The following is a 6,000-nucleotide window of genomic DNA, read 5'->3' on the forward strand; positions in this document are numbered from 1 at the left end:
AGAGGCTGATGCTGGGGAAGGCTGGGAGGAGAGAGGCTGATGCTGGGGACAGAGAGGAGAGGCTGATGCTGGGAGGAGAGAGGCTGATGCTGGGATGAGAGAGGCTGATGCTGGGAGGAGAGAGGCTGATGCTGGGGGAGGCTGGGAGGGGGAGGCTGATGCTGGGGGAGGCTGGGACGAGGGAGGCTGATGCTGGTAGAGGCTGATGCTTGGGGAGGCTGATGCTGGGGGAGGCTGGAAGGAGAGAGGCTAATGCTGGTGAAGGCTGATGCTTGGGGAGGCTGATGCTGGGGGAGACTGGGAGGGGAAGGCTGATGCTGAGGGAGGCTGGGAGGGGGAGGCTGGGAGGAAGGAGGCTGGGAGGAGAGAGGCTGATCCTGGGGAAGGCTGGGAACGGGAGGCTGATGCTGGAGGAGGCTGGAAGGAGAGAGGCTGATGCTGGCGGAGGCTGATGCTGGGGGAGGCTGGAAGGAGAGAGGCTGATGCTGGTGGAGGCTGATGCTTGGGGAGGCTGGGAGAGGGAGGCTGATGCTGAGGGAGGCTGGGAGGAGGGAGGCTGGGAGAGGTAGGCTGAGAGAAGAGAGGCTGATGCACACACACACACACACGCGCGCACTGCACAACACACCACACACCACACACACACACACTGGGAACCACAAACAACTGCCCTACACAGACACCCACACACACAGACAACGCTGCACACACACAACACCCAACACACAAACACCGCGGCACACACAAATATACGCACATACCGCACAACACACACATTGCACAAAACATACCTCCCCCCAAAACACACCACACACACACAAACCGCGCAACACACACACAACGCTACAGACACACAGCGCTCCACAAACAACGCAACACACGCAACACACATACAACACCGCTCTCACCCCCCGTCACACCCAGACAACACCCAGAACATGTACAGCGCCTACACAAACACTTGGTAACTACACACAACAACATCTATATATATATATATATATATATATATATATATATATATAACAAAAATCATACATGAACTACACAATACGTAAATTCTAGAATACCCGATGCGTAGAATCGGGCCACCTTCTAGTATAATATAATTACTTTAGGATCAGACCTGAGATTCACACACCTTATACTAAATGGACGGTTATTCCATCTATTACTGCAGACGACTAACCAGCCACTATATCATGTCTGAGAGGTTGTCAGAGCCCCCGTTACCGACATCACTGATATAATAATGATCTAACTACATTGTGATCCACACAGCTCAGTAATGATAATTCACCTATTACTGCTGACAACTAACCAGCCTTTATATCATGTCTGAGAGGTTGTCACAGCCCAATTTTTATCTTTAGATTTTTCCTGTTCCATGCTTCTGAATGTTGTTTTAAATGTGGAGAATGTAGAATAATCCAGGAGGTGTCGGGGGCTGCAGCTCGCTGTTTTCAGTAATGAGCGGGTCGCTCAGTAGTTCCAGTGACTGTACGATTTACATGTAGTTGCCAATGTTCAGGCTGCAGCCGGTGGGGGACACGAGGGGATTCTGCTCATTACACAGGCTTCCAACTTCTCCCAGACCTTCGAGCAGACTAGAAGCGGTGGATGGTATGAAACATTCACTGACTAATAATTTCCACTTTTTAAAGCCAAAGATTCTAAGACAAGAAAAAAAAAAGAGCAAAAAAAATTGGAAAACATTCCCCTCTGCCAGTAAAGTTCATGTTTTCTTGCACAATGCGTTAGGATTTTAGCAAGAGGAATGCAGAAAAACACAAGACAGACAAGCCGGGTTGTAACACGAGAACCCACCGTCTTTTCATTCACCTGCAAATACAGCGTCCTGTTATCTGACACCATTTATGTTAACAGGGCCCCCTCCTTATTTTGCGGTGACTTTTAATGAGTATCCTGAATATCCTGTACAGTGACAGTGACACACTGGTCTGCCCATCCATACCTTACAGGACACATAACAGAACCGCACTTAGTACATACATCGAATACCAGAATAGAGCTTAGTACCCTGATTCTAGAAAAGGACCAATTTTAGTATACAATTCCAATAAGAGAACTCAAATTACTACTCAGATCTGATAACAAAACCGAGATTCCTACATAGATCAGAAAACAGATCTGAGATTTCTACATAGATCAGCTAACAGATCCGAGATTCCTATATAGATGCGATAACAGAACCGAGCTTACTACATAGATCCGATATCAGAACAGAGCTTAGTACCCTGATTCAATACCAGAACCAAGCTTAGTACACAATTCCAATATGAGAACTCAAATTACTACTCAGATCTGATAACAGAACCGAGATTCCTACATAGATCAGAAAACAGATCTGAGATTTCTATATAGATCAGATAACAGATCCAAGATTCCTACATAGATGCGATAACAGAACCCAGCTTACTGCTTAGATCCGATAGCAGAACCGAGCTTACTACATAGATCCGATATCAGAACTCACTTTACTACACAGGTCTGATAACAGAACCGAACTTACTACATAAATCCGATATCAGAACCATACTTACATAGATCCAATAAAAGAACCGAGCCTACTACATATATCCGATAACAGAACTGAGCCTAGCACATAGATCCGATAACAGAATTCAGCTTACTACATAGATCCGATATCAGAACAGAGCTTAGTACCTTGATTCAATAACACAACCAAGCTTAGTACACAATTTCAATAAGAGAACTCAATTACTGAGATCTGATAATAGAACCGAGATTCCTACATAGATCAGATAACAGATCCGAGATTATTACATAGATTAGATAACAGATCTGAGATTCCTACATAGATACGATAACAAATCCGAGATCCTTCATAGATGCAATAACAGAACCGAGCTTACTACTTACATCCGATAGCAGAACCAAGCCTACTACATAGATCCGATAACAGAACCGAGCTTACAACATAATTCCGATAACAGAACTCAATTTACTACACAGATCTGATAACAGAATCGAGATTACTACATAAATCCAATATCAGAACCATACTTACATAGATCCAATAAAAGAACCGTGCCTACAACATAGATCCAATAAAAGAACTGAGCCTACTACATATATACGATAACAGAACTGAGCCTACCACACAGATCCGATAACAGAATTGAGCTTACTACATAGATCCGATATCAGAACTGCTTTTACTACATAGATGCAATATATCAGAACTGCTTTTATTACATAGATGCAATATATCAGAACTGCTCTTACTACATAGATCATACATAGATCTAATATCAGAAGTGAGCTTACTACATAGATGTAATAACAAAACTGCTCTTACTACATATTTCCAATATCAGAACTGAGCTTACTACATGGATCAGATAACAGAACTGTTCTTACTACATAGATCTGATCTCAGAACCGAGCTTAGTATATAATAATATTTCTATAGCGCCAACATATTCTGCAGCACTTTACAATTCATTGGTTTAAATAGAAACAAACTTAAGTACCCATTCTAGAAGATATAATAATTAAGGCAAAAATAATGACAACTCTGCTCGAAAGAGCTTACAATCTACAATGGAGTGAGGTGGGGGTTACACAAGGTTCAAGTGCTTATTTACAACAACGGTCCAACCATACATATGCAAAAATTGGGGGAATAGATAACAGGCTGCATGAACCAGTCATCAGCCAATCTCTGTAATGCTTTGGGTACAGTGGATTGCATACAGTTGTGCTCAAAAGTTTATATACCCCGGCAGATTTTTTTTCTTTCTTGGCCTTTTTTCTGAGAATATGTATGATGACACAAAATCTTTTTCTCCACTCATAGTGTTACGGTTGCTGCGAGCACTGGAGACTAAGTCCAGATTTCTTACTACTGCACATGTGCGAGCGCTGGAGACTAAGTCCAGATTTCTTGCTACTGCACATGTGCGAGCGCTGGAGACTAAGTCCAGATTTCTTGCTACTGCACATGTGCGAGCGCCGGAGACTAAGTCCTATCTTGGAGCCATTGCACATGTGCGGGTGACATCATCGCTGACACGAGGTCACATGTCTCTGACACCTTCTATGCCGATTGGTCGCTGGTCATGTGCTTGTGATGCCTTGCTCGGTGATAGGCCAGCATGACGTCACTCCTGTCGTTCTGGCAGCGGATTGGCTCTGGTGTCCTCCATCTTGGATGAGGCACAGAGTCTATATAAGACCCTGACACACGCCGCATGGCGCTCAGTCCTCTTGGTTCATGCATAAGAGTAGACGCTCTGTGCGCGTTCCTCTAGGCATTCCTCTGTCTATGCTAGGTGAGCGCTACCGGCAGGGTAGCGTTCTTATACCTTACAGCTTCGGCTGCTGTCCGTATCCTTACCTCTTAGGGGAGCGGACATAGGCAGGTGCCTGAGGCACATGGTCTGGCTGGGCCTTGTGGTTCGACTCGTAGGTGGACGTTGCCGCTAGGGTAACGTTCCTTATACTGCGTCTGGCAGTTGTTCGTATCCTCGCACACTAGGGGAGCGAACAGAGGTAGGAGCTTTGTGCGGCTTACGCTGCTGTTCGTCTCTTTTGCACCACTAGAAGAGCGGACCTAGGCAGGTGCCATATCTAGTGGTTCGTGTCCTCGCACACTAGTGGAGCGAACGCAGGTAGGAGCTTTGTGCGGCTTACGCTGCTGTTCGTCTCTTTTGCACCACTAGAAGAGCGGACCTAGGTAGGTGCCATTTCGCACACATTGCCTTTGTCTCTGTGATTATTAACAGAGATCATTCCACACACCCTCCAAGTAAGGGAGGAATTGCTTTACTTACTTATTATATCCTTCTGTGAGTTAACAGAGGTATTGCACTCTGCCATAGTCTGCAGCAGAGTCTTTGCACGGTGGACCCTGACTGTCTGATACTCCTTTAGGTTATCAGACAGCCCCCCGTAACACATAGTTAGTGGTTGGGTGAAGCCATTTATTGTCAAACTACTGTGTTTTCTCTTTTTAAATCATAATGAGAACCAAAAACATCCAAATTATACTGATTAAAAGTTCACATACAGTAGTAATTGTGGCCTGATAACATGCACAGACATTGACACAAATGGGTTTGAATGGCTAACAGAGGTAACATCCTCACCTGTGACCTTTTTGCTTGTAATGAGTGTGTGCATAAAAGCTGAGTGAGTTTCTGGGATCCAGACAGACTCTTGCATCTTTCATCCAAACACTGATGTTTCTGGATTGTGAGTCAATAGAATTGTAAATGGATCTATGAGAAAAGATGGTTGAACTGTATAAAACAGGATAGGGATACAAAAAGATATCTAAGTAATTGATAATGCCAGTCAGAAGTGATCAGACTGTGATTAAGAAATGGAAAATCAGGTGCTCTGTAAAAACTAAACCATGATCAGGTAGACCAACAAACTCTTCAGGCAAAACTGCCAGGAAAATAGTTTGTGATGCAAAGAAAACCCCACAAATAACATCAGCTGAACTATAGGACTCACTAAAAACAGCGGTGTGGCTGTTTTAAGATGCACAATATGGAGGCATTTGAAGAAGAATGGGCTGCATGGTTGAGTCGCCAGAAGATAGCCATTACTGCACAAATGCCACAATGTACCTCGCCTACAATATGTCAAACAGCACAGAGACAAGCCTCCAAACTTCTGGAACAAGGTAGTTTGGAGTGAGGAGACCAAAATTAAACTTTTTGGCCACAACCAAAATCTTTGCATTTGGAGAGGTGTCAAAAAGGCCTATGATGAAAGGAACAGCATTCCTACTGTAAAGCACGGAGGTGGATCGCTGATGATGTTTGGATGTGTCGACTACAAAGGCTCAGGAAAATTGGTCAAAGTTGAAGGAAAGATGAATGCAGCACGTTGTCAGCAAATGCTGGAGGCAAATTTGCACTCATCAGCCTGAAAGCTGCACATGGGATCTACTTGGACATTCCAACATGACAACAATCCAAAACACATGGCCAAGTCGACTTG

The sequence above is a fragment of the Anomaloglossus baeobatrachus genome, chromosome 5 (assembly GCF_048569485.1).
Source record: "Anomaloglossus baeobatrachus isolate aAnoBae1 chromosome 5, aAnoBae1.hap1, whole genome shotgun sequence".
Classification (NCBI taxonomy): Eukaryota; Metazoa; Chordata; class Amphibia; order Anura; family Aromobatidae; genus Anomaloglossus; species Anomaloglossus baeobatrachus.